At 41.1% G+C, this 14111-nt stretch overlaps 1 protein-coding gene and 1 pseudogene across 1 annotated transcript in view; both read left to right on the top strand.

Moving 5' to 3' along the window:
* Adk (adenosine kinase) overlaps positions 1-14111 on the top strand; it is a 266620-nt gene that overhangs the window by 214925 nt on the left and 37584 nt on the right. The window lies entirely within an intron of this gene.
* LOC127214362 (60S acidic ribosomal protein P0-like) lies at positions 9537-10670 on the top strand (annotated as a pseudogene).

Here is a 14111-nt window from a genome sequence, read left to right as displayed (position 1 = left end):
CTCTGAGCTAGATTGGTGGCAGCAGGGACTAATGAGGCAGGGCCTTGAAAGTGGCTCTTTCTCAGATCTGACTCCTCAGGGGTTGGCTAGAGCTGACGCTGAAGGTACTGCTGCCCTCCTGGGACTGCCACAGCCTGGTTACCCAGGTGTTGAAAAAACAATTTCTGTGCCAAGACCATATGTGACTTTTAAGAGACTCGGCAGGACTCTTGCTTTAGGCAGAGTATTCCTTGTCTGTGATGCGCATGCTAGGAAACAGCAAAGAGAATCCTGTGTGCTAGGAGGCCTCCTCCTGTCTTCTCTGCACTCCATGTACAGCTTTTTCAATTTGTGAATCTCATTTTACTCAACTATAAAATGAACAACCTGCCAGGAAAGCCCTGATGTATCTTGCAATTCTACTAGATGTTATGTCTGTAGTAAGACAGCAAACTTTCTATAAAGGGTCAATTAGTAAATATTTTCTGTTTTGTAGGACTCATGATCTCTGCACAAAGGTTTGTCTGTGCCTCTATCGTGTACAAATAACCATATTTAACAATGTGTAAACAAATAGATGTGGCTGTGTTCCAGTAAGACTTTACAAAATTGGCAGCTAGTCAGATTTGGCCCACAGATTATAACTTAAAAACCCCCATCATATTAATAGACGTATTTGGAGAATAGGGTATAAATCTTATGGTCTGTCTTTAGGATGCTTGTCATTGTGTGAATCCTTACAGACCCAGGTTGGTCCTCCTCCAGTGTCTTTTCTTGGACTTGTACCTGATTTTGTTACCAGTTTTTATACAAATCCATTGAGGAATAGGACAATTTTCCTTTTGTTTCTTGGCCAGGAATCTCTTGGTTATGAAAGTCTTGTAAAGCTAAATTAGGGGTATGATGCATAATGTCAGAATAAAGAAGAGGGAAAGAACCTGGGCTTGATGGCCAGCTAGTCTAGCCAAACTGGCAAGGTCTAATGAGGGACCCAGTCTTAAAACAGTAACATGAAAAGCAATTGAAGAAGATACTGGGTATGACCTTTGACCTCTGTTAATGTATGGGTATACACATACACCCTCAAACATGAATATATGTGGACCTATACAAACACAAAAATATAAATTCTACACTTCTGAATAATATTTTGCTTGAAAAATATGGTCTTCTTGTAGAAAAATAAATTAAAACGGGTATATTAATAGTTTTATGTTATCCAATTGAGTTTCTAATACAGTAAGACTTTATGCGGTTGATTTATTTGGCGGTGGTGATGGTGGTGGTGGTGGTGGTTGTAGTTTGGTGTTAGACACAATGCCTTCCTTATAGCTCAGACTGGCCTTCAATTCCCTGAACTTCTCTCTTGGGCCTCTCAACTGTTGGAGTTATAGTTGTGAGCCACCACACCCAGCTAAGTTCTAGTATGACCAGTATTAATAATTATAGCTTATACAAAGTTTTTTAGCTCTCCAGTAATTTTTGTAAAGTATTACAGGAACTGGGGCCAAAAAGTTTGAGCAGCTCTACTCTAATGCAATAGCAGTCTTTGCACTATATTGTAATGGTTACTGATCTCCTTGGCATCGTTCCTTATATAAAATATCTCACATCCCTCCAGAGAGAACAAGTGTTAACAATTTAGTGATTATCCTTCCAGACATCTTTCTTACATGCAACCCTATTACATAATTTTATAAATCTAGGATCACTCCATGTTCTTCCAGACATTTTCTCCTGAGACACTTCAGTTTAATTTTTCTCCCTGTTCACTCTCTGAACCCATATAAAATCCTGGAGCTTAGTTAGAAGCGTTCCTGTTGGGTAGAAATTGTCCTTGGTAAAAAGGATCAACTAGCTGATCTCAGCTTCTGGGAACCCTGGCATCATCTTAGGCAGCTGCAGGCAGGGATGCTCCATTACACTTGCCCCACTTTCTTCTGTCTTCCAGATCTCTCACTTTCTGAGTTTACGCTAACCCTCTGTTAAGCTCATCTAATGTGTTCCCTACTTCATTTTTCATTCTATTTCTAAATATACTTTATGTGTATGTGTGTCTCTGTATAGAAATACACTATGTGTTTACAGTGTTCACCAAGACCAGAAGAGGGCATCAGATCTCTAGGACCTGAAGTTACAGACTGACTCACCATGTGGGTGCTGGGAACCATCTCTGAGCCATCAGCATAGAGAAGCATGTGCTCTTGACCACTGAGCCATCTCTCTCACTGTTGTTGTTTTTCATTCTTGGCCAGTAAGTGTGTTCTTTCATGTTTATTTAGTGGATTCCATTATCTGCAGCAGCTTTATGTTAATTTCTTTTGTGTACTCTCTGCTGGTTTTAGTTGTCTCCTTGCCATATCACCACTATTTTTTTTTTATCATGACTGAGATGTTTGATTTACACAGTTGTTTGGAAAAATAACTTGAAACCTAGGACAATTCATGTTTGCATGGGAACATTGGCACATTGAAGTCATCTTAATCTGAGTTTAGGAATTATGATAGTTAGAAAGTTAAGAAAAGTCTTTTGCCATGGACTTCCTGCTTCTTGTTTACTACCCTTAATTTTTTTTTTGAGCCAACTTTAAGCAAATGTCATTAAATATTAGCTGGAACAATGGATACTTGCCATGTCCATACCTGGGATTCCCAGAGACTTGGCAGTGAAAGACATTAGATAGAAGGTATAAAGGCAACACCCACAAGGCTATGTGCTTCCTGTCTACATTCCACCCACCCGTGTATGATCAAGCTCATCCTATGCAGTTTGCCTTTAATTCTTTAGGTTCCCAACTTCAGATGAGAAGTTGTGCTGGGGTTATTTTGGGTATGTTTCTAAGTTCCAAACTCTTCTCCAAGAGTAAAACACTAAACTCAACTTAGGTACATCCTCTGTATCCTAATCTTTTGTTAAGCGTTCAAGCAGATTTGGGTTTTTTTGTTGTGTGCTGCTGAGGATGGTACCCATGGCCTTGCACATGCTGAGGAAGTACTCTACCACTAAATTTATTAAAGTATATATTTTTGGCAGGATGGCAGAGCCTTGTGTAGCCGAGACTGGCTTTAAACTTGATCTACAGAAAATGACCTTAAGCTTCTGACCTTTCTGCCTTTACCTCCCAAGAGCTGGGGTTATAACTATATTAACAGTTTTATGCAGTGCTAGGATTGAACTGAGAGCTTCATGTATGGCAGGCAAGCACTCTACCAACTGGACAACATCTCCAGCCCTAAAAAAAAAAATATATCATATCCAAGTATTCTTGATAAAGCAGTTGTTCAGTTTCTAAAACCTACTTATCTCAATTTTTTTATTTTTTTCTAAAACCTACTTATCTCAATTTTTTTATCTTTCTAGGTTGCTTTGAGATATAGGTTAAAGATATAAAGCCGAGAATAACTTTGAACTCTTAATCCTTTGGCATCCATCTTATACATGCTGGCATACATGAATATTACCTGACCTGACTTCATCTTAAAACTCTCTTAGATATTTGGGACGATGTGTTTCAGATCAGATAAGTTAAAGACATCTTCAAATTCAAGTACACAGTTACTCTATGCTTTCTGCTCAGAATTATTATTTTAGAGATTTAAATTTTTTTTCAGCCCAGAGATGCCTCAGCAGGTAAAACACTTTGTGTGCAAGCCTAGTATCTAAGTTCCTTTTCTCCTGTTGTGATAAAACATGATGACAAAGTCAGCTGATGAATAAAGTGTTTAATTTGGGGCTTATGTCTTCAGAGGGTTAGAGTCCCTGATGGTGAAGCCAAGGTATGGCAGCAGGAACAGCGACAACTCACATCTTGATCCACAAGTAGAAGGCAGGGAAAGAGACTGAGAATGGCCAGCCTTGAAACCTCAAACCCCCCAGTGACATACCTCTGTAGCTATACCTCCTAATCCTTCCCAAACAGTTCCACTCACTGGGGGGGGGGGCATTCTCATTCAAACCACCATACCTGATGACGTGAGTTTGATCTCTGGAACCCATATAGAGGTTAATCGAGAGAACCAAGTCTACAAGGTTGACCTCTAGGCACTACATGTAAACTATGGTACATGTCCCCCAACACATACACTCAATAATAATAAAATAAATTTTTGTTCAATGCTACCTTTGTTAATCAAACTAGGTTGCCTAACATGCCTTGAAAACTTCATCACTTACCATAAATGCTTCTCTTCCATTCTTGTCTGAGGTACTGCACTGTCTCTTCCATCAAAGACTGACATGCCAAGCAGCTCTTATTAGGAATTTGCTTAGATGTGTCTTTGTTCAACAGTCTTCAGTAATAGTCTTGTATCCCTGCCACTCATATTTCATTAACTGAAGGAAGTCATACAACCCAACCTGGTAGTGATTGTGTAGAATATACTCTTTATGTGCAGATTACAGCTTTCCCACAGGGACAGGCCCAATGGAGAGGGACAATGGCCCCATTTTTCTTCAGGTTTTGATTCTACTATTCCTATAATAAAACTGATATTTTAAAATGAAAAGCCTTTTAAACCAACTAAAAACAAAAGGCCAGACTGCTACAGAAGTTTTTTTAAAAAACCAATCGTAAACCTAATGTGATGGTTCACACCTTTAATCCCAGCACTCTACAGCCAAAGACAGGTGAGTCTATGTGAGTTCAAGACCAGCCTGGTCTACTACATAGAGAGACCCTGTCAAAACAACAAAAGACTATGGTGCAGTTTCTTTCACCTGACACTTCTCTAAATTATTTTATATTCTCATTCAAGGGCTCCTGACCCCACCTCTGAGACAAGATATCACAATTGATAGCTCAGGCTGGCCTCAAAGTCTCTTTAGCCCAGACTAACCATGAACTGGCAGCAATCCTTTTGCCTTAAATTCCTGAGTATTGGGATCATAGCCATGCCCTACCACAACCAGCATAGCCTGGGTCTTAACCAACTAGTCATATTGGGACTTTATTCTTCAAGGAGTTAAAAACTTAAATATTGGTCTCCGGGTGGTATTGGGCATCTCACTTGTTTTGTATTGTACCTTCATTAGGATGAACATTTCTCTATCAGCTTTTATAAAAATTTTTATTCAAAGTTGTTAATCCTATCTAATTATTCTACTTTAGTTTTAAATTGCTCATTTATCTCTAGGTACAGGTACTACCACTTTTTGTTTTTTGTTTTTCAAGAAATGATTTCTCTGTATAACTTTGGAGCCTGTCCTGGAACTTGTCTGTAGACAAGGCTAGATTTTAACTGACAGAGATCCACCTGCCTCTGCCTTCCAAGGGCTGGGATTAAAAATATGGACCTCAACTATCAATCTTACTACCACTTTTTTTTTTCCATCCATGCCTATAAATTCTAAACTCCAGGATTTCTAGTTCTCCTTAATATTTACAGTATTTCCTATTGCTGTTAAGTGAATTTTTACAGTTTCTGTGCAGTGTTGGTAATACCCCCATTGCATCTGAGCAATTTTTATCATTCTTATCTGGGCTTTCTTTTTTATTTGTTTTTAGTATGGTTTTGTTTGCAGTTGGAGGGTTGAATAAGGTGCATGTGCATGATAGGAGGATAGAGACTACACATCACTGTTGGTGTCTTCTTGATCTCCTGTCTTCATAAACCTAGATTCACTGATTGTCTAGCCTAGCTGGACAGGGAGCTCTGGCAATCTGCCTATCTCTGTTTCCCATCCCCACCCCCACCCCCAAGCTGGGGCTACAGCCATGCCTAGATTTTTATGTGGATTCTGGAGAATCCACACTCAGGTCCTCATGCCATCTGCCCAGCCCTATGTTGCATTTCTTAGATACCTTCTTGTGTGTGAATAAAATACAGTATTAGATAACATTAATGATTTTATTATTTCTTTTTTGTTGTTGTTGTTGACTGACAATGGATTATGGATTTATTTTAGAAAACAGTCATAAACCAAGAGCAAATGGGAGTTTACATAGCTACACTGATAAAAAGGAAGACAAAGTTAAACTCATACAAAACTTCACAGGAGTTCCCACCCTCCCTTCTTCATTTTCTCCCTTCTTCCCTCCCTCCTTTCTACCCTCACTTCCTCCCTTCTTCCTCCTCTCTTCTTTTCCCTCCTTTCTCTTCTCTCTCTTTTAAACAACATATCTGTTTCTTTTTTTTTTTATTATTTTACATGTCCATCCCAGTCCCTACTCCCTCCCTCTCTCCATCCCTCCCTCCTTTCTTCCCTTTTGCCCTCTCTGCCCTTTCACATGCACCTTAACCATGCTACCCTCCCATCCCCCCACCCCAATTCCACATGTAGGGCAATGCCATCCAGTTGGGGTCATGTAGGTCTGTCAGGTCATGTGAAGTAGGGACTAGGGCTTCTCTCCTGTCTCTAGATTCAGGCAGTTATCCCTCCATGGGGGATGTGTTCGCAAAGTCCTTTTGTGCACCAGGGATACATCCTGGCTCCACTGTCTGAGGTCCCTTAGACTGCTCAGTCCTTCTGGCTGAGACCCATATTCAGGGGGGCCTGAGTCAGTCCCATGCTGGCTTCCCAGCTATCAGTCTGGTGGCCTGTTAGCTCCTCCTTGTTCAGGTAAGCTGTCTCTATGTGTTTCTGCCGCCTGGTCTTGTCCTCTCCATCTGCATCTGAGTTCTACTTCGACTCAGTGTTTATGTATGGGTGTTTGCTCCTGTTTCCAACAGGCATTAGTTGAGGGCTGCATGGATAAGTTAGTTGTTGATCTCACTATCCGGGAAGGGCATTTATGGTAGCCTTTCCACGGAAGCTCAAATTGTTAGTTGGCAGCAGTCTTGTAGTTCTCTAGACCTTTCTTTGTGTTCAATTTTATCTTCAAACCAATATTGGCTCCCTCTTTTATGTTCTCTCTCTCTCTGTTTCTCTCTCTTTCCTGTCTTCTATTCCTAACCAGGCTCAATCTTCCTGGTCGCACATAGTTTCCTTTCCTCCCCCTTGTTTTCTCCTACTTCTCTCTTCATTCGCTCCCCCCCCCACTTCCCCTGAGCTCTGGGGGACTTGTCCCTTCCCAGTTCTGTGAGGAACTTCATATGAATCTCTTAGAATATACCTTGTATCCTAGTTCCTCTGGTGGTATGAATTATAGGCTGGCGATCCTTTGATCTAGGTCTAAAATCCATATATGAGTGAGTATATACTGTGTTCCTCTTTTTGTGACTGGATTACCTCATTCAGGATGGTTTCTTCAAGTGCCATCCACTTGCCTGCAAATTTCAAGACACCATTATTTTTTTCTGCAGAGTAGTATTCCATTGTGTAGATGTGCCACATCTTCATTAACCATTCTTCAATTGAGGGGCATCTAGGTCGCTCCCAGGTTCTTGCTATTACAAATAGTGCTGCTATGAACATAGTTGAACAGATGGCTTTGTTGCATTGATGTGAATCCTTTGGGTATATGCCTAAGAGGGGGATTGCCTGGTCCTGTGGTAAACTAATTCCCATTTTCCTGAGGAACCGCCATACTGATCTCCAAAATGGCTGTATGAGTTTGCACTCCCACCAGCAGTGGAGGAGTGTTCCCCTTTCTCCACATCCTCTCCAACATAAGTCATCACTGGTGTTTCTAATTTTAACCATTCTGGCAGGAGTAAGATGGTATTATTTCTTAATCTATAATATGATAGCATTTAATAAGAGTTGGGAATGCAAGATTTGTGAAAGAGAAGTGTTCTCTGTTACATCCGTGTCAAAGCTGCCAGTGTTGCATCTCTATAACTTCTGAATAGTTGCTGCTCTCTTTATACTTGCTCTAATAGCAATTGAACCCCAAAGAAATCACAAAATTCCCAATTGTTAGCTTTAAAAATGTACTGATGAGTACCTTGTTTGATAGGATAAAAGCTTCAGTAAGTGATGTTCCCACCTGTGTGGTTCATTTCAATATATTGTTTGTCTAACACATTGTTGTCAGTGACAACTGAACAAGACTTTTAGGAACACTTGGCTATCCAATGATGGCAAATTTCAAGGCTATGCAAACTGTGCCAGTGCAGCCCCCGCTCTTGCCTCTATTATCATATCAATTGAGTCAGTTCATAGTAGACAAAGCAAGGTTATGGGAACCACCTAGAGTATCATGCACCATTTAACATCAATGCAACATGCACGAACATCTGCAACTCCAGTCTTATTAAGGGGAAGGGATGGAAGGCAACAAACAGCTTTCTTCACCATTTAATTGCAAAATAGTATTTCCTAATGTTTGTATTGTTTATCAACAGGAACTTCATCAATAACTGTATAATTATGGTTGCCTGGATTACAGTGCTCTCATGCATCTTGTCATTTATTACAGAGTAGTCTGAATTTAATCTGAATGTGAGCACATTATTCAAGGCTGATCATATAAACCCCTTCAAATGTAAGTTGCACAATTCAGATAGCTTGTGTAGCAGAAGAATGGCGGTTTTATGATTCTTCAGCTGCTTTGAGGATTAAGCTAACACAGGGGAAAAGGAAGGCTGAAAGGCAGGGAAAGCCGAGGGAAGCCACTAGTTAGGTTCAAGCATAGAGCCACTGAACATGCATAGGTTATGCTCTTCAGGATTAATCACAAGTAATTAGATGTTTGCTTTAAGCCAAAATTAAGCTGAATTAAAACAGGTTTAGTATGCTGCACTCTCCCCTCCAGGCAGTATTTAAAGGGAGAAAATGGCAGAAAATTACAAATATACCGAGGGAGAAAGCTATGGTGGTCAGTTAGAAATGCCAATTGCAGAAGAAAGCCTTGCTGTGTCTGTTCAGACTTCTCTGTTGCTCCTAAGCAACCATGCTAGTGTTGCAGTCCTCAGCCAAGTGCTGCCTCCATGAACTAGCCAAGAAGATAAGGGAAACAGTGTGAGCTCAGTCTAGTGTGGTCAGTGGGTGTTGTCTTCTAAGAAAGGGAAGCCTGAGAAACAGTTGGTGCATCTAAGTATGAAAACCTCATTTTTCCTTAACCTATTTTATACATAAGGAAGAAGCATAAGGCTTGCTCTCAAAGTTTCATTTTAAATATTTTAATTATTTTTGCATACAGCTTCCCTCCCTTCACCAAATTAAAATATATTAAGTTGTATATTTGAATGCGCCTCGTTTGAACAAGGCTGTTCCCAACTGATGAACAATCTTGATTTATATTTTGTATTTTGAAACAGCATCTCATGTATCCTAGGCTGGCCTCCAACTGTGCAGTTGAAGATGACCTCGAACCCATGCCCCTCCTGCCTTTGCCTCCTGGGTACTGGAATTGGTTACAAGTGTACACTACCACACAGACATGATGGAGTGCTGGGTTCTAAAGCTCTGCACATGCAAGGCAAACATGCCAACTAACCTACATTGACAACTCAAGGTTTTCTTTCTCTTTTTAGATGAATGAGTAGAGCTATCACAGTTAATTATGCGCAGAATAAAAAGTTTAGGAGTCTGGGCTCCAATAAATATAGCACATTTTACTAATGTGATAATCTATCTCTTCCAAACAATGCTAAGAACTGGCTTGATAGAGTAGTTTGGCCTATAGTTACTTAACTTTATTCTAAAGAATCTTTTTAAAATACAATCACAGCTTCCGCTCTCGCCAGGCGTCCTCGTTAGAGTGACATCGTCTTTAAACCCTGCGTGGCAATCCCTGACGCACCGCCGTGATGCCCAGGGAAGACGGGGCGACCTGGAAGTCCAACTACTTCCTGAAGATCATCCAACTTTTGGATGATTACCCAAAATGCTTCATTGTGGGAGCCGACAATGTGGGCTCGAAGCAGATGCAGCAGATCCGCATGTCCCTTCGAGGGAAGGCCGTGGTGCTGATGGGCAAGAACACCATGATGCGGAAGGCCATCCGGGGGCACCTGGAGAACAACCCGGCGCTGGAGAAGCTGCTGCCTCATATCGGGGGGAATGTGGGCTTTGTGTTCACCAAGGAGGACCTCACTGAGATTAGGGACATGCTGCTGGCCAATAAGGTGCCGGCGGCTGCCCGTGCTGGTGCCATAGCCCCATGTGAGGTCACTGTGCCAGCCCAGAACACTGGCCTGGGCCCAGAGAAGACCTCTTTCTTCCAGGCTCTGGGCATCACCACGAAGATCTCCAGGGGCACCATTGAAATTCTCAGTGACGTGCAGCTCATAAAAACCGGAGACAAAGTGGGGGCCAGCGAAGCCACTCTGCTGAACATGCTCAACATCTCCCCCTTCTCCTTCGGGCTCATCATCCAGCAGGTGTTTGACAATGGCAGCATTTACAACCCCGAAGTGCTTGACATCAACATCACAGAGCAGACTCTGCACTCTCGCTTCCTAGAGGGTGTCCGGAATGTTGCCAGTGTTTGTCTGCAGATTGGTTACCCGACTGTTGCCTCAGTACCACACTCTATCTATCATCAGTGGGTACAAGCGGGTTCTGGCTTTGTCTGTGGAGACTGAGTACACCTTCCCACTTGCTGAAAAGGTCAAGGCCTTCTTGGCTGATCCATCTGCATTTGCGGCTGCTGCCCCTGTGGCTGCCGCCACCACTGCTGCTCCTGCTGCGGCTGCAGCCCCAGCCAAGGCTGAAGCCAAGGAAGAGTCGGAGGAATCAGACGAGGATATGGGATTTGGTCTCTTTGACTGATCCCTCAAAGCAACCAACTCAGCCAGTTTAATTTGAGAAATATGGAAATAAAAGCTTACTTCTGTTAAAAAAAAAAAAAAAAAAAAAAAAACAATCACAGCTTCCACCATGAACTGAAGTAAAGAAAGGTCACATACATGGTATTATACACATATCTCTGCATATGCACATGTATACATCAACATTTACATGCCTCTAACTGAGTGCCTCAGCAAGAACATGTTTCTGTCCTGGACTTTGTAATAAATGAATGTACTCCACCAACTGAGACTCAAGTATATACCTCTCCTTTGAAGACCTTCTGTGCAGACATTATTCTGGAATTTTTTTTCTGGAGATATTTGTCAAGACTGCTATGATAATAGCTTTGTCCTAATGAGCCCTTGTCTCTGTTTAGGGAATAATCGATAGAGTTCGAATTAATGTTCCATAATTCACATTACAATGCGCATGTAATTATTTTGAGATGAGACAAACCCTATGCATTTAATTTACAGCTGTAATTAAGTAAACTCGTTTAATACTAATTAGGTGAACCTAAAAGGATCATAGGTTTGTGTATTTAATTATCAAAGTACAATTAGCAACTGATTTCCACAAAGCTTTCTTATCTCGAGTACAACACTGGTCTCTACCCACATTACTGTTTTATCTTCATAGATCATCATTGGGTTAAAATGCATTACACACTCAATGATTTGCCATCTGAAGAATGGCCTTAGGAATATAGAAATTAGCTGGGCATGGTGGCATACACCTTTTGGCCTAGCATTGGAGAGGCAGATGCAGGCAGACCTCTGAGAATGAGGCCAGATGGGGCTACACCGTGAGATCTTGACCTACCCTGCCCCACCTCCTCCCACATGGCCACACACAAAATAAAATTGTGTGTGTGTTCATGCGCACGTGCATGCTTCTGTATCCACACAAACATAGTCTGGAGAGATGGCTCAGCAGTTATAAGCACATGTAGAGGACTCCAGTTTAGTTTCAAGCCCTCATGTTGGACAGTTCACAACCATTTCTAACTCCAGCTCCAAGACAGCCTATGCCCTCTTCTCTCCTCCCACTGTTGTAATTTTTGTTTTGTTTCTTGTTTTTCAAGACATAGTTTCTCTGCAGCTTTGGAGTCTGTCCTGGAACTCACTCTGTAGACCAGGCTGACCTCAAACTCATGGAGATCCACCAGTCTCTCCTCCTGTGTTCTGGGATTAAAGGCATGCACCGTCACTGCCTGGCTACATTAAAACTTTTTAAGGATATGGATATTAGGTTATCAGGAAAATAAACTTGATTCCTATTTTTTAAATCTCTTAAATTCTGTCAATCAATATTTATTAGGTACCTAATGTACTAGGTCTCTTGCTATATTTAAACTATTATTTCTATCTTGTTCTAACAGAGTTATCTGATATCTGCAGAGATGTCTTTAAGAACGTTAGAATGTGGTAGATTAAGGTCCACAGGTTCCACTCTCTCAGCCCAACATATGCTTTAAAAGGTGTAAAGGCTGATGCCCACAACTACCCTGAAGTTCCAAGGATGCCTCTGTCTTAATCTTGAGAGCAGAAAGCCCCTAATGTACAGTGCATGCCCCCCTCACCTCCACAGTATGTAGGATGTTCCACTGTTACCTACAAATGTGGGCCTCCCTTTATGACACAGATTCAACTAACCAGCCTCCTACTATGGGTAAGTGGAATACAATGGCTAACACAGAGCATTTACTCATATTGCCTACAAGTGTTAAAACAGATGAACAAAGCAGGGCCAGATAGTAGTATACACCTGTATGTACATATTCAGGAGACTGTGGCAAGAGAGTCCAAGGCCAGTGTGGGCTAAATAGTGACACCTGTCCCCAAAAAGGAGAGAGAGAAGGAAACAAAGAACAAATTGATACCCATACTGGGAAGCTGTTATTATTTGGGTGTACTCCTGGCAGAGCTTATTAGTATATAAAAAATTATTTTGTATTACTTTGTTTTTCCTAAGAATTGATTAGCATGACACACTTCTTTCTATCTAGATATAAGCAGTGACAAGACTTCATACCATACAAGAGCTTTACAGTACTAACTGTGATAGTCCAGCCAGTTAGTATCATCTAGAGAAGTTTAATAGTGTTGTAGTTTGTGAGCAGACCACATCTAATAGTGCCATTTGCACAGACTGGAATATAAAGAGTGTCATTTGAAGCTAGATGACTGTTCCTAAACTGTCTCCCATCTTCCTCCAGCCTCAGAAATAAAGATACTGATTCTTGTATCATTTGACAGAGAATTCATAGTCTGGTATAACTGGAAAAGTAAAGGATTAGTACCTAATGTCTTCTGTTTTCTTGAAGAAATAACTTACTTAAGAAAAGCAGTAGGAATTTAAATTTTCTCATTGCTTTTTTTTTTTAAATGGGGGGAGCATGGGATAGTTAGAGGTCAATTTGCAGGAGTCACTTCCCTCCTTCCACCATGAGGACCCTTCATTCCTGGTGGCAAGGTCCTTTACTCACTGAGCCATCTCACTGGCTCATTGAGTATTGACATTGAGAATGATGTTCAAGGAGGGAGACAGAAGCACCAAGCTGGAGTAATCCAGGAATTACCAGCAAATGGAACAGCACTGTGTAATAAATACCATCTTCTATGCAAGGTCATCATATTTTTAATACTGTTCTGTTGTTCTTAAACCTCCTGGTAGGCATTGATAAGGCTGAATTTTGGAGGACTTTGTTTTCATTATTTTTTGGTTTGTGGGACAAGCTCTCACTCTGTAGCCTAAACTGGCCCTAAAGTCACCAGGGAGCCCAAGTTGTCCTCATATTCATGCCAGTCCTCCTGCCCTAGTCTCCATGTACTGGGATAATAGGTATGCACCTTGACAGCTAGCTTAATGGAGGATCTTTTGTCCAGGAGTATCCCTGCTCTCCTAGAGGAGAATGCCGCTATTATTTAGCAATTTTTGGTTATATAGGGAATGAGATGAAGATATATCACATGAGAAATTTGGGGAAAGATATCCTACTGAGGCTAGGAAAATTGACCCTTTCAGTTAAGCTTATGCCAAGAGGAAACATAAATGGGCATTACACAGCTAGATTTTTTTCCTATTAAATAATAACTATATTTTCTTGCCCTTTCTTACAAATGAATTCTAGTGCCACAAACCTATGTTTCTCTTTGCTTCTGGCAATGTGAATGAAGGTACTTCTTTGACAGGATTAATGATGTTTTCGTAAATGTTTCATGACCACATAGCCAGAAAGAGATCTTAGATCTGTAGCACTTCTGGTGTCATTGGTACAAATAGTCCCACCATACCTAATTGCATGGTGCCAAGGGTGGCATCACTTAATTTGGTGGAATCAGGAATGTTGTTGTTATTTAACATAGGGTCTTTTTCAATAACCTATACTGGCCTCAAACTCAGTCTATCTCCCAGCAATCCTCCTTCCCTAGCATCTTGAGTCCCAGGATTAGAGGCATGAGCTGCTACATCTGTACCCCACTTAGATTTGAGGAGTGTTTTATATGTACAA

This window comes from Phodopus roborovskii, unplaced genomic scaffold, assembly GCF_943737965.1.
Source record: "Phodopus roborovskii unplaced genomic scaffold, PHOROB, whole genome shotgun sequence".
Lineage (NCBI taxonomy): Eukaryota > Metazoa > Chordata > Mammalia > Rodentia > Cricetidae > Phodopus > Phodopus roborovskii.
Note: the sequence above shows the minus strand (reverse complement) of the source record. Positions and strands in the feature narration are given on the sequence as shown.